We start from the raw sequence: 15,499 nt of genomic DNA on the forward strand, positions 1-15,499 counted from the left end.
CATGTAAAAATCAATATGATCCTCTCAAAAAGAAACACCTTTACACAATTTGCTTGAATTAATTCTCCATTTTGAAGGTAAAACTGAGTATTAATGGAATCATCCTGTTGATATTTCTTCTAAGATTTTCAAATGGGGTTAAAAAAAACCCAGCTTAATTTTTTATAAACAGTAGCCTCCATTGTTTATTTATTTTATTGGGTTTATAAAAGTTGAAGATATGAAGGTAGATTGTTAGAAAGTAAAATCTCAATGTATCTATGTAATAGCTGATCACCACTACTAAAATTTTTGGACATCTAAAAAAACCTACTTCCTTCCTATATTACTTGACTACAGACAGTGTAATAAGCCTGATTTAAAGGCCTTTTCCCTCTAAAAGTATTACTTTCAATGCTTACCAAGAATGAGTTTTATGAGTAAAATTTTCTCCCCTTCAATGTCAAAGGAACTCAGTGGTAAGAGTATAAAATGACTAAAGAGTTTTAGCTCTATCCTTGTTATGAAATAGCTTTGCGACCTTAGGCTAATCACTTCACCTCTCTGAGCTTCCAAGTTCTAATTTTCTAACAATGAAGCGTCAGGGAGATGAGAATAAACAACTTCAAGGGCCTTTCCATGCCCAAGGATACTGCAGCAGAGCCATCTGTGAAAGACAGATGAAATGCCTTAAAGGTTGTTATGGACTGAATGTTTGCATTAGACCAAAATGTATATGCTGAAATCTTAACCCCCAATGTGGGGGCATTAGGCAGGGAGGCCATTAGGAGATTATTAGATCATCTTAGGTATTAGAAACCTGTAACATCATTTTCTTTAGATCTCTTACATTCACAGAGTGTCCTCAATTTTGTCTTTCATTATCTTATTCATTATTTATTCACTTTTAAAAGTAATATAAAAATATTCTTATATTTATGCATTTAAACATACATGAATATATAACTAAGCAAACAGATAATAAAATTATTAACTTTAGCTCTAAAATGCAGTTAACTGTCAGCATACTAAATTTAAAAATACATAATATTTGCCTAATGGGATTTTCCATTGTAATAAATTATAATAATTCCCTTAAGAAGAAAACAGACAAAATATATTACCGTCTTGCATACTCATTTGTCTTACTCTGTAATTATAGTATTTACTATAATCTCAAACATTTATATTAATTACCACCTTTAACTAATCAACTTTTTCTTTCCTGGACACAGGGAAACTAGAAGCAATATCTATCTATATTTTTTCCATAGTAGACATTTTGTATTGCATTTTAATAAACTTGAGATAAACACATTCAGATATATATGTAATTCAAAGGCATTTAAATGCCCTATTAGTCTGTAGTATTCTGTATATAAAGATTAGAAATGAATAAAACCCAAAATAATGTTTCCTGAATGATATTTAAACTTTTTATTTTAATTTAGAAATAGTTGTGGCATAGATATATCATGTATTAACTAGCTTAATTTTATACTAGTCTAAGGTCTTAAAGCTAACCAAAGATCCAGAAATTACAAAGTTTACCAACACATTAAGCCCTTATGATCTGTTAAATAAGAATTTAATATTTTAAATGTCTAAAAGATACTCACATTTACAATTTTATTGGACTAAATACAACTTTATATTTCTTAACGTTATATAATTTGTGGATATAATAATACATTATTGGGTCCATAGAACTAATATAGAATATTTTCAAATTTTAATCATGAGAAATTATATTTAAATCTTGTCTTAACTAAATACTAGGTGAACATTTTTTATATAGTAATAAGATCAGAGAAAAACATGTAGAGCCTTTGTAAGCTAAAATTGAATTACTCATATTTGGTAAAAGAGTTCTCTTAGTTGAAGTAAACCTCTGTGTGATACAGAAATAATTTATAATCTATCAATCTCCAAACTTTTCTGAGAGAAGTTAAAAATGGAAGGAAAGAAAAGAAGAAATGAGAGGGAACTGGCTTCTAATATAAAATCCTCTCTGTAAAAGGCTACTTACACTTCTTTCTGCAAGGAAAGGAAAATCTAGACACAAGAAAAACCATATATCTCTCTTGTACACATCCACATGTACTCACACTCACACATGCTTGCACACATACTCTTACACACACTTGCACATATTCACATATTCACATACACAAAAACAGTCACCCAGGTGCACAGTACACGAAGGAAAAAGAGGTCTCCTATTTCAAGGTCATCTCTCTCTTAGACAAGGCAGAATCATCTCCTGAAGTTTCCTTTTCTTTTTTGTTCTAATGTGTATCTCTAATAGACAATCATGTTTATGCTACCATTTTCTCAAAGTGATCATTGCAATTTCAGTTTGACCATGGTGGACTCATGACAGAGATATGCACTTAAATGAAAGATTTAAAGGAGCAGGTGTCTGTCCCAGAGGGCCAAACACATTGAGTGGAGCCCATGAGAACTACAGTAGACGGTAAGAACGGGTCTTGTACAACTTCTTACCTGTAACATATGGCCACAGACCAGTCATCACTGATAAGAGGCCCAAGGAAACCCCCAACAGTGGGCAGAAGAAACTAAATAAAATATTTCTCAGGGATGCAAAGACAAGACTATGGAAAGTTCTTACAAGTTTTTGAACAGGTATCCCAAGCCAAAGTTTGTCAAAAAGTTGTCAGTCTCATGAGACCTGAACTCATCAGTCTTGGAGTGATCTGAAAGGTGGACTTCGAGAGCCTGTGTGGTCCCTCTCTCTAGACTTCCTCCTGCAGGCTCACAGGAGAAAGGCAGGAGTGTGGACAGCAAGAAACAGGGAGGAAGTGTTGGTATTTAGGCAGGTTTTCACCATGAATAATAATTTCAAATTTAATTAGCTAAGGGAAGAAATTCTTTAAATGATTCCTCATTCCTAGGAGAAAAAATAAATTCATTTGAAAATCAACTCAAGCAACAGCAAATAATAAATCAGGAGATCAGACATAATCAGGCCCCACCTATCTTACAGTTGGAGAGATTTCTGAGTGGAAGGCTCAGAGGCCCCAGGTAGCACCCTCTCCTGAGTCAGGGGTCTTGGGCCTCAGCAACAAGAGGGAATTTAATGAATCTAAGTGGAAGTTCAAGTATTGTTGAGTACTGACTTCCCAAAATATCAGCAGAAAAATCTGCTGTTCAAACAAAACTAAGTTGGTTAGGCTTGCTGCAGTAAGGGAAAAGACTTCTTTGACATTTTTAATAGTGAATCAGAATAGAGAAGTCAGGGGAGAACATTAATAGCATTTGGAGGACTGAGTTGGATGATTTTCTGCAAAGCAAGAAAGTGTATGTCATAATATTTTTGAATGGGTGGTTGTAGTGAGGAGAGGGTCCTTAAAGGCTGCTGATGAATAAGGAGTTTCAATTGGTTCACTGTCTTGTCTTTCAGGAGCCTTATTTCCAGGAGTAAGTAGCTATGTTGTTTTTGCCTGATCACAGTATTATTTAGCACAGGAATGAAAACTTCATTAGTTTTGGTTTTCATAGCGTACAATGACATAGAGGTCATTGCATGTTATGAGCTTTGGCAGTGTACAGCCATTTTCATACAGCCATTTTCAAATCCCAGCTCCTTAGTTTACTAGCTATGTGTCTGGAGCCACTGAATCACCTTATCTTAGTCTCAGTTCTCTCATCTGCCTAATTATGGTATGTATTTGTTGACCTATTTCTGACACTGTTTTAATCATAACATATGTATGACAGTTTCAAAAACTGTTTGCAATATTTTATTTAATTCAATGAGAAAAATACACTCAAGCCCTTTTGCCAGATGAGGAAACGAAAACAAAGAAACATAGAGGCTAAATACATTTCCCATCATGAGACAACAAGTAAGTGGGCGAGCCATGACTTGGCGCCTGGTAAACTCCAGAGATGTCACTGTGAATCGCTATGCTATATGACCTCCTTCAGGCTTATTGGGAGGGTTGAATGAGAAATTCAATATGTAGGCCGGGCGCGGTGGCTCAAGCCTGTAATCCCAGCACTTTGGGAGGCCGAGACGGGCGGATCACGAGGCCAGGAGATCGAGACCATCCTGGCTAACACAGTGAAACCCCGTCTCTACTAAAAAAAAAAAAATACAAAAAACTAGCCGGGCGAGGTGGCGGGCGCCTGTAGTCCTAGCTACGGGCTGAGGCAGGAGAATGACGTAAACCTGGGAGGCGGAGCTTGCAGTGAGCTGAGATCCGGCCACTGTACTCCAGCCTGGGTGACAGAGCGAGATTCGTCTCAAAAAAAAAAAAAAAAAAAAGAGAAGAGAAATTCAATATGTAGCAGGTCCTGGACGAATGTCGTCTGTTCAACATGGTGTTGTTATATGAGTGGGCCCTGCAATAGGATAGCCTCCAGGCTAGGGTTAGCTCCCTCTTTGCACTCTGAGCTGTCAGAATAGGCTCTGACCCCCTGTGACCCTGAACTGCAATAATTGGGTAATTACCTTCCTTGTTTTTATTAATGTTTCTTAAATGTATGTATAGCTCACATTTATTTTAGCTTTAGTGTTAGAAGTGTTTAGGGGGTCTTTATTTTGAAGATTGGTGAGGTCTTTGTGATGTTATAGAAACTTAACTCTTGTTTATGTCAATTAGCCTGTGGGAAAATTGGTTTCATCATATGTCATGTTGCTTATAGCCGAAGTTTCCAAGCATCTATCTAGGACATTAAATGAGAACTTAACTGTGTAACACTTAGTCCCTGGCACCTGATAAAGGGTCAATGTTAGCTTCTACTATTGAAATGAAAATTCAGTGATAGTATAAAGTTAAGAAAAGAACAGGACACAGAGAATGCTTATTTTCTGACTTCGAGATTTCTGAAGGTGCAAAGTGTAAAAGTCATAACTATTCTGTAAAAAGGGAAGAAAAACTTTCCCCATAAAGTAAAAACTGGTAGCATCCAATACGTTATAGTCCTTCTCATTGTACCAAGAGGTCAGAGATTACAAGGCTTGCAGAAAGTTTGTATTATGCACCCTCTTGCTGCCTCCACCAGTGAGACAGTCGAGTGTTAGTCTTCCAAGTTGAAATGGAAAATCGATCTTCTCCATGGAATATATCATTATTTTCTCTTCATGTTAACTCCTAGATCTAAACCACCTCCCCGGAGAGTCAGAAATCCCACTGGCTAGAGGAACAAATAAATTCTTTATCCTGTCAAGGAAGCTCCCAAGATACAAAAGTCTCACACAGCAAAGGGACCAAGTGACCCCAGAGACAAAATCTGACTCTCTGGTGGAGCAACATGATAGTAATAAACAGAGGTTGAGCGCCTGCTGTATAAAAGCAACCTCTGGAGTGCCTGATATCTACTAACTCTTTTAGCACCCACTCAACCCTGTGAGATGCATATTACTTTATTGTATCTACCACTGTAAAAAAGAATGAACCAAACTACAGCAATATTAGGTTGCTTGCCCTGAGTCACACAGCTGAGTAAGTCACAGGAGTTTGTGCTCATAATGACTTTGCTATGCCGATATTTGAACCTGGTACCATTCAGCGACCCTCCAGCTAATATGGATCCATGCGCTACTTCTGGAAAAGCCGAGTTCCTGCAGCCTTGTCCTACATCACCCAAAAGAGCTGGAAAAGAATGCAGTGAGTTCCATTCTATTTGTTCCTAGAATAGGAAAGCCACATTGAAGCAGCATCTTAAAGAGAAATCTATAGTTAGGAGTGAGGAAGATTTGAAACAGATGTCAGCAGAAAGAAAAAGGGAGAGGCACCATGATAATTATACTCAGTGATGCTTTTTAAATGGCATATATTCAGTTAAATATAGGGAGGTTTGCTGCTAGCCATATGAACAAAGCACAAGAGAATTCCTGGATCGAGGCAGACTTAAAGAGACATGGAAAAAAAAAAAAACAAAATTCAAAATTTTGACCTAGTACAGGAAGAAGTGCAAGTATAAGGGAAGTAGAGGGAAGGAGTGGGGAGGCTGGCACAGAAATGGCATGGGCAGGCATGAGCAGATTGACTGGCCAGGTCTGTCATTGGGTCACCGCTCTTAGCAGGAATTTCACCATTGAATGACCTAATTATTGTCTTGGAAAAAACACAAGAGCTCCTGTCCCTAACACAGTAACAGATGTATTTCAGCGGAGCACAGAATAGGCTGGGCGGTGACTAGCAAGAATAAAAGCCCAAGCGGACTGAAGAATCCATCCAAGATATGGTCAGGAAAGGCTTGTGGAAAACTTGTGCAATAATGAGAAGAAATGTTGTTTGTCACTGCCTTTTTTGAGCAGATGTGTGGATAAACCTACTTTGGGGTAGGAGCTGAGCTTCAGGCCTGAGACTGCTAGAAGCCAGACTTGAAGCCAGGAAAGGGGCCGCTCTTCCCAGGAGTTGGGAAACTTTGATTTTGGTGTAGAATCCAGAAGGCAGGAGAGAGGGTACCAGGGAAGAGCTGGGGGTGGAGACTACAAAAGGAGCCCTGGTTGCCAAAGCCAGGAGGTGACTTTACAGGAGAGCAGCAGTGACTAATTCAGGAGGTGACTTTGCGGGAGAGCTGCAGTGATTGTGAAGTTGTTCACGTACAGGGAGTGATGGGACACCCTCTACCATCCCCCGTGGAAAATCCTCAGTAAACACTCTCACTCTAGCAAGCCCTTTTGGTGCTCCCAGTCACATCGCCTGGCCCACACTCGGTGAGAACTCAGATGCGCTTCTGGTCCTGGCCTTCTCAGACGCCACAGCAGCTGCCCACCCTGCAAAAGACCTGGAAGGGGAGGGGAACCTGTGGCACCGCAGCCAGAGGATGAATGTCCTGTCATGAACCATTCCTGCAGGCACTCTGTATGTTTTGCAGAAGTCCTGCCGCAATGGAACCTTGCTGTCTACAGCAGCGACCTTGATAACACATCTTTTGATTTTTCCTCCTTTTGTGACTCATGTTCCTGCTCCCTCACCCTGGCTTCCTGAGATCACCTCCCAGATGAACTCCCTGCACTGAATTCTGGTCTCAGTTTGCTTTGGGGAGAACTGAAAACTAAGACACTCACCACCGTGTTTGTGTGAGCCAAATCTTCACATCAAGAGCAGGCGATATGTCTGCATTCAGCCAGACAAAGAGCAAACCAGCAGCCACCCACGGGAATGCAGTCCATGGACAAGAGGAGAGTGATAGCTCAGCGACTGTGGGACTTTCTGTCAAAGATAGCTGTCTCCCTGTCTTTCATTGTCTTTACCTTTCCATCAGACTGTACGGCTGTCTCATTCCCCCGTGTCCTGCAAGCAAGGATATTAATTATACAAACAGTCCAGCTTAAAACAAAATGGGCAGAATATTTGAAGAGACATTTCACAAAGGAAGACAAACAAATTACCAATAAGTGTGTTAACAATTCTTAACATCGTTAGTCATCAGGGACATGGAAATTAATATCACCAGAAGAAATCACTACACACTCACTAAAGTGGCTAAAATGAAAAAGAGTAATGACGTCAAATTCTAATCTGAGTATAGAGCAAATGTTGATGGAAATATGAGATGGCACAGCCACTTTGGATAAAATAAAATGATGCAATCACTTTGGAAAAGTTTGGCAGCTTTATGTAAAACTAAGCAAATACCTTTGGCCCGGCAACTCCACTCAAGAAATCCTTCCCTAAAGAAATAAAACTATATATCCACCAAAAAATTTGTACAAGAATGCTTCTAGCAGTTTTATTTATAATACAGAATTCAAACCCAGGTCTTTTGACTTCAAAGTTTGTTCTGTTAAGTACCATGATATACTGGTTTAAATAAATGGGGACAATCTTTGGAAAACAGTTTAGAAGTTTTATATGAAAATCAATAAAGGCCAGTCTCAGTGGCTCATGTGTGTAATCCCAGCACTTTGGGAGGCTGAGGCAGGTGGATTGCTTGAGTTCAGGAGTTCAAGACTAGCCTGGGGTTTATGCGAGACCCTATCTCTACGAAAAAAAAAAAAACCTGTATTATTAATTATTATAAATAAATAATATTATAAAATAATATTCATTGCAACTTTGTTTATCATAGAAAAAAATGAAGGCAGTCCAGATATCTATAAAGTAAGAGAATAGGTGAGCAAACTCTAGCATATTTATATAAACTAATAATACTCAGCAATAAGAAGGAATATGTATATGAGTTACTCTCATATACAACATGGGCAAATATGAAAACATGCTGAGCAAAAGGAGCCTTATAAAAAGAGAGCGTAATGGATTTCATTTGCATGAAGGTTCTAGGACAAAAGAAACTGATCTATATACCTGAGAAAATGAAAACAAATGGTTGCCTTGTTGAGAGTGGGTAAGGACCACGGTTAACTAGGAAAGGGTAAGGGAGAACTCTCTGGTGTGAAGAAAATTTCTGTATCTTGGGGTTTTGAGTTACATAGCTTTCTGAGTTTGTCAAACCTCATAGAATGGTACATTTAAAATTTGTGCATTTTGTTCTCTATAAATTTTACCTCAAAGAGAACAAAAAGAACTGTAAACAAATATTGAACTGTAATAAATGATACATTAACTAGATTACATATATTGATTATTAAGTATTTAGTAGGAAATGTACTAATGTCTACCATAAAATGCATTAAGAATGGATTAATGTGTGGATAGAGAGGTGATGAAGTAAATGTGGTAAAATGTGAATTGTACAATTTACAAGTTGGTATCTGGGCACTGACTATTCTCTATTGCCCAGGCTGAAATGAAGTGACACAATCACCGCTCACTGCAACCTCCACCCGCCTGGCTCAAGCCATCCTCCCGCCTCAGCCTCCTGAGTAGCTGGGATCACAGGCTCATGCCACTATGCACAGCTAATTTTTGTATTTTTTGTAGAGACTGGGTTTCACCATATTGCCCAGGCTGGTCTCAAACTCCTATACTGAAGCAATCCTCCCACCTCGGCCTCCCAAAGTGCTGGGATTACAAGCGTAGCCACTACAATCAGGCTCTTTCAATTTTTTGATAGGCTTGAAATTTTTCATAATACAATGTTCAAAAATTTAGGAATGACAACAAAGGAAAAAAGAATGCCTGCTATTATTGAAAATTACTTTGTTGTGCTGTCTGTTAACATCATAATATCTTGTTTTTAATCCTCTCAATATCCTGAGGGGTGGCTATTACTATCCCCATTGCCCTCAGAAGAAAACTTAGGCCCAAAGAGTGGAATTAACTTTTCCAGGATCCAATAGCAGAAAATAAAATGATGCATCCACTTTGGAAAAGTTTGGCAGCATTACATAAAACTAGGCAAATACTTATGGACCAACATTTCCACTCAAGAAATCCTTCCCTTAAGAAATGAAGACATATATCCACCAAAAGATTTGTACAAGAATGCTTGTAGCAGCTTTATTTATTTATAATATAGAATTCAAATCCAGGCCGTTCTGACTCTAAAGTTTGTGCTGTTAACTATAGTGATATAGTGGTTTAAATAAATGGGGACACAATCTCGACTCCCAAGCATCTCTCCTTTAGGTGGCCAGTCAGGTCTGTATTCATAAAAGAATGAGTTTCTCTCTGCTTTGCCTGGCTCTGAATGTTTGTCTTCATCATGGCTCTCAGAGGTGCTAGGACACAAGGCTAAGGATAAAGAATGGGAGGCAAGGAAATGACACACCATCCACCAGCAAGCAGGACCATGCAGCAGGGCAGCTAGGAAAGGCCAAGGAAGCAGAGGCAGCTGGGAAAGGCTGGCAGTAGGGCCCTGGAAGCCGAGCCAGAAAGGCCGTGAGTCCACACAGGATAGCCAGCCCAAAGCTGCGGGACTGAGCTCAGAAGCAACTGCTCAAGGAGGATATTAGGCTCAGGCCAATCTGAAGCTTAGTAAGGCAAGAGGTCAGGACAGGAAAAAAAAAAAAAAAAACACTTTACTTACAACCAATAGGGCTTAGTTATTGTTGTTTGTGTATAGATATATTTATATATAAATGTGTGTATACTATATGTGTATATAGTGTGTGAATACACACACAAACACACATACACATATACATATAGATTTTCTCCTTAGGGCCTAGTTTTGAGGACCAGTTTTCCTATGTATCCACTATTCAACCTTACTGAAACTCTTCATTGTAAAATATGGAAAGTAATAGTGCATGGTTTTGTGAAACCAAGTGAGGTAAGGAATACAGGGAGTCTCTGTATATTGAGAAAGAAAATTAATATTTTAAGTTTTGAAAGCACTGGGAATAACTTTATGGATCTATGTAAAAAGCAAGAACCAACACTAAGGAGGTTTAACACTGAAACCATTTCCATTTCACCCTGCTTTTTGTGTGGCATGAGAAAATGCTAGCTGAAGCTAACTTGGGACTTGCAAACAAGGACCCTTGTTTTTACCAAATGTGAAGACTTGACCAAATAAGTTACTCTCCTGCCTCAATTTCCTTCTCTGAAATAAGGATAATGATAGTTTCTAGGACTTAGACTTGTCAAATTAAATAAGTTAACACATAGAAGAGGTCCTGGCACAAAACAAGGAGTCTTTAGAGGTCAGTAGATATTATTAGTGATGCTGTTATTGTTGTGGTTGTTTTTGTTGGCCAATTGGAGACCTTGTCTGAGCTGTCAGGACTTAGAAGCTTCTGATTAGCCACTCTTGATAATCTTCTTCTGTCAACCTTTCTGGCTCTATGTATCTTTAACTAAACTACTCACAGTATGAAGTTGAAATGTGTGTGCGTGTGTGTGTGTGTGCATGTGTTTTAATTTGTGTATTACTTATTGCATAACGTAGTGCACAAATAATCATTTATTGTTTCTAACTTTTACAATGAGTTATAATTCTTCTATATTTCTCTGTCCACTCACATTCACTTCCTTTTCCTCAACCTAACTCCCCTACCACTACCAAAGTCAAACAAACTGAATGTAGGTTACATGGCCTTTTATTGTGAATTGCCTATCCTGGGTCAATAGCCTTCAGCAGAACAGAAGCTTTTCCCATCTCTGAAACTTCTCATCTTTTGTTTCTGTACCCTTTGCATTGCTAGGAAAATGGTATTACTTAAAGGTTAATTTTTCTTGCAGGATATTCAGAATGACCAAGTTTGACTAAATCTCAAAATCAACATCAATTTGACATTTAAAATAATTAAAAAATAGAAGGAATATCAACAACTATTTAACAGTTAAACAGTCTATAATTGCAGAAAACATAGACATAATAGGCAGCATAAAGTGTTTAAAAATATAGATTTTTGAAACCCTCACCTACCACTATTAGCTATGTGATAATGAACAAGATACTTAACCTCTCTGAACCTCAATTAGCGTATCTATAAAAGGAGGATAGTAATATGTACCTCTTAGTGCTGTTGTGAAGATTAGATGAGACAATTACCTTGAAGTGCCAACTATACAGGCTGGCTTTGTGAAATACTAATAAGTGATTTTAAATCAAATGATTTTAACTTCAAATTATCACTTTTACACACATTTGAACTTTGGACAGTACCAACGCTTTTCTACAAATCTTTAATTCCTTAGATATGTGCAAAATGTAGGTAGTTTTGTTCTAAGTTATGTCAAGTGACCTATGGCCATGGGCTCTCTTGTTTATGTGTCTGACTCATTTTGAGCCCTATTATCATGCATGACCAAGAAGAAATCAAAGTACCCTTTATTTTTCTTTCTGAAACTTAATACAAACTGACAGACCGTAAGCAGCAATTTCTGCAACCTGTGTCCATGCCAAGAAGTATACCAACCACACCTCCTGACCTCCTTCTGACTGTTCACCATTTCTCTGGGAACCAAAATAAACTTTCTCCCTAGTTTGCTCCCTTTTTTGCTTCTTTACCTTAGAAGATATAATAAAAATTGTGAAATTTCAAGGCTCCTATCAAAACATTTTACAGTACGTTGTAGAATAAAAGAAAGAAAGGGGTAGAGAGGAAAGAAGGAGGGAGGAAAGAAGGTGGGAAGGAAGGAAGGTGAGAGGGAGGGAAGGAGGGAGGGAGGAAGGAAGGAAGGAAGGAAGGAAGAAGGAAGGAAGGAAGGAAGGAAGGAAGGAAGGAAGGAAGGAAGGAAGGAAGGAAGGAAGGATGGATAGACGGACGAAGGAGCTCCTGCCTCCAAGAAGTAGCTGATAAGTAGGATCATCATAGAGTCCAGCAAAGGGTACACAGCTTCCAGAAAGAAGCTTAGCTGAAGATGACTTGAGATTTTGGGGAAATAAGTGTACCCCTAAAATACATCTAGTTATTTAAATATTAGGTAGCTACTTACCTGGTCAAGTGGAGGAGAAATTTTCAGTCCAGTCATAGACTGGCAATTGTGAGAGCTTAGACAAATTTTATATGGTAGCTAGTAGTGGTGATGAAAACTGCATTCAGCAAATGTTCTTTACAGAATTTCTTTGGGAACTTAAAAAAATGATTTCATTTTTTCAAAATTCAAAATGCTAAAGACAATCAGATTTTTAAAAAGTAAACTTTGAATGTCTCCTAATCTACTTCAAAACTCACATCTTTGGTGTTAAATGTCATGCCAAATCTAGCATTCAAGTTAAACATTGCATTCAGTATCATGATTGATGTTTATACATGAAGAAGCTATGCATCCTACCTGAAAATTTCTAAAAGCCAGTTATTCATTTTTATTACTAGAAGAGTAATTAGAAGAATAGGGTTGCCAGACTTAGCAAATAAAAATACAGAACTCCAGTATTCCAAGATTTAAAATTAACCAGGGACTCTGTATTTTATCTGGTGACCCTAAATCAGAGAACAATTGAAAATAACAGAAATTTTTTAAAATTACAAAATTAAAATACTGACAATCCATAGAAAAAGGCTAGGCAGGGGCTGGTATTAGTTTTATTGGTATAAGGAGATTAGTATCTGAGGTAGACACTCAGATGCTGCACCCTGATTCTGCAAATTGAAGAGTCCCAGGTGAAACCAGAGAAATTAGTTTTAATATTAAAAACAAATTAAGAGTTAATATTTATAATTAATTTATAAATGCTTAAAAATGTATAAGAAAATAGCAGCAACCTATTAGAAATATGAGAAAAAGCTATGGAAATAAACTTCACAGAAAATTAAGTCCAAATGGCTAAGGAATATGAAAAAAATGAGGAAATACAAAATAGTAACTGAGATATTATTGTAGCCATCAGGATGAAACTTTTATCCCATTAAAAACGTCTTTCAATAGGGTTATATAAATCCATATTCACCTCAAGAATGTTTTCGTAAAGGATTATTTGAAAAGAACATGGAGGGGTATCCAGTTCTAAACCTCACTGGTGTACTGTGATTCAATCCTGGCTCTAAGCCCCTGAGCTAGCACAGACCCCACAAGGTAATGGCTTAGTCCTCCACACGCCTGTCTCTCCTTCAGACACCAGCCACAAGTTCAGGGAGTCTCCCAGCAACCCTCACTTCTGGCCAACTGACACAAATTTGGGGGTTCATACAATCTCTCTCAGAGGGTTCAAGAGTTTGCTAGAATGACTCACAGAACTCAGGAATAGACTATATTTGTGATTCCCACTTGATTATAAAGGATGCAACTGTGAAATACAAATAAAGGGAAACGTGGAGTACGTTCTGGGAGGGTTCCAAATGCAAAGTGTCCACGCCATCTCCTTGTGGAATCAGGGCATGTTGCCTGTCCGCCCAGTGATGTGTTCGCCATCACTAAGCTTCCACGTTCAGTTTTTATTTGGGTCTTATTATGTAGGGACAGTTGATTAAATCATTGGCCACTTGAATGAACTCAGTCTCCAGCTGTCTTCCTCTTCTTGGAAGTCAGGCAGCTAAAAGTCCCAACATACTAACCCGTGCTTGGTCTTTCTGGTGGCCAGTGCTCCTCCTAAAGTTCTCTAAGGGCCTGTCATGAGTCATCTCATTAGCATAAAGTCAGGTGTGACCCTGGGGCCCATGAATAACAAAGCCACTTCTATCACTCAGGAAACATCAAAGGTTTTCAAATCTCCACATCAGAAACCAAGGACAAAAACTCCCAGGCAAATTCTTTATTGCACAACAAGGAGTGCAGAAGGCAAGAAGAGGCTATCAAGAATTTGAAAAGATAAAAGACACTAGATTGGTATTTTATGAACTTGAGATCATGAACCATTCAATAATCATTTTTTTAAAGAAATTTAGTTTATTACTTAGTATAGAATATAACAAGAGAAAAGAAGAGAATAGACCAGAGTATATCATGTATAGTAAGAATAATAAGTATTATTTTGTAAAATTTTAATATACAAATGGAGATGACAGATAGAGTCACTTAGACATAAGTCACTTAGACAGATAGAGTCACTTAGACATAAACGCACAGACCTATACACAGACATAGAGGCTTACAATGTAAAATAGATTTAAGATAGAAAATACGACAGTGTCATTAATAAATGAATGAATACAAAAATTAAAATGTGGTATATATATACAATGGAATACTATTCAGCTTTAAAAAAGAAGAACACTCTGTTATTTGAGATAACATGGATGAACCTGAAAGACATTATGCTAAGTGAAATAAGCCAGGCACTGAAAGACAAATAGTGCATAATATTCCTTATATATGACATCTCAAAACATTGAACTTGTAGAAGCAGAGAGTATGATGATGGTTACGAGAGCCTGGGTGAGGAGAGGTGATGAGGAAGAAACACATGGTGGAAGGATACAAAGCTTCAGCAAGACAGGAGAAATACTTCTAGTGATCTATTGCACAACATGGTGACTATAGTTAATTATAATATATTGTATATTTCAAAATTGCTAAAAGGCCAGATTTTAAATATTCTCATTACAAAAAAATAAGTAAACTAGCTTGATTTTATTATTGCACAATGTATACATATATCAAAACATCACATTGTACCTCATAAGTATATACAATGATTATTTGTCAATTAAAAATTAAATTAAATTAAAAATTAACAAAATGTTTAAGGCCAGTGCTCCAAGTGGACAGATAACATTTCTATTAAATTGTGAGTTATGGTATTATTTATCCAAGTTTTCTTTAAATATCCAGTCACTATTAGGACTTCAGCAAACATTTTAAGTACCATGCAAGTTCTTCGAAAATAGCTCATAGGAGGAGTGGTGTTTATTTTCCTTGTTAAACACTTACTATAGTATCTGTGTTACATTTTTGTCCTGTCACCCAGTGACCTAGATGAAAGTTATAAATTTACCTTGCTGCACGGAAATGTAGCTACTAAGTCATCAGAATAAGAAACGTTCAGCCGGGAATTCTTCAGGGAGGAGTTTCTATTAACTTACGGTGCTGATTTCCTATATTTATTGAATCCCTTTCATCATTGCTTGGTCTACAAGAAAATCAACTGATATATTTTACAGGTTTTTAACATGTCAGACCCATGCTGGGCACTGGGGATACAACAGTGAAAAGGCACATGTGGTATCTGCCAGATGCAAGTTCTATAAACAGAGGCACCAAACCTGGCCTGGGCAGTGAGAGAGGAAACAGTGGTTAAGCTGCCATCTGAA

At 37.7% G+C, this 15,499-nt stretch overlaps 1 long non-coding RNA gene across 1 annotated transcript; it reads left to right on the forward strand.

The window, feature by feature from the left end:
• The first annotated feature begins 600 nt into the window (after positions 1 to 600).
• On the forward strand, positions 601 to 5,674 carry LOC105482227 (uncharacterized). Its single transcript, XR_987475.2, has 3 exons — positions 601 to 675; positions 2,338 to 2,455; positions 5,104 to 5,674. It is a non-coding gene; the product is annotated as an uncharacterized lncRNA (long non-coding RNA).
• The last annotated feature ends 9,825 nt before the right edge of the window (positions 5,675 to 15,499 follow it).

This window comes from Macaca nemestrina, chromosome 8 (genome assembly GCF_043159975.1).
Source record: "Macaca nemestrina isolate mMacNem1 chromosome 8, mMacNem.hap1, whole genome shotgun sequence".
Lineage (NCBI taxonomy): Eukaryota > Metazoa > Chordata > Mammalia > Primates > Cercopithecidae > Macaca > Macaca nemestrina.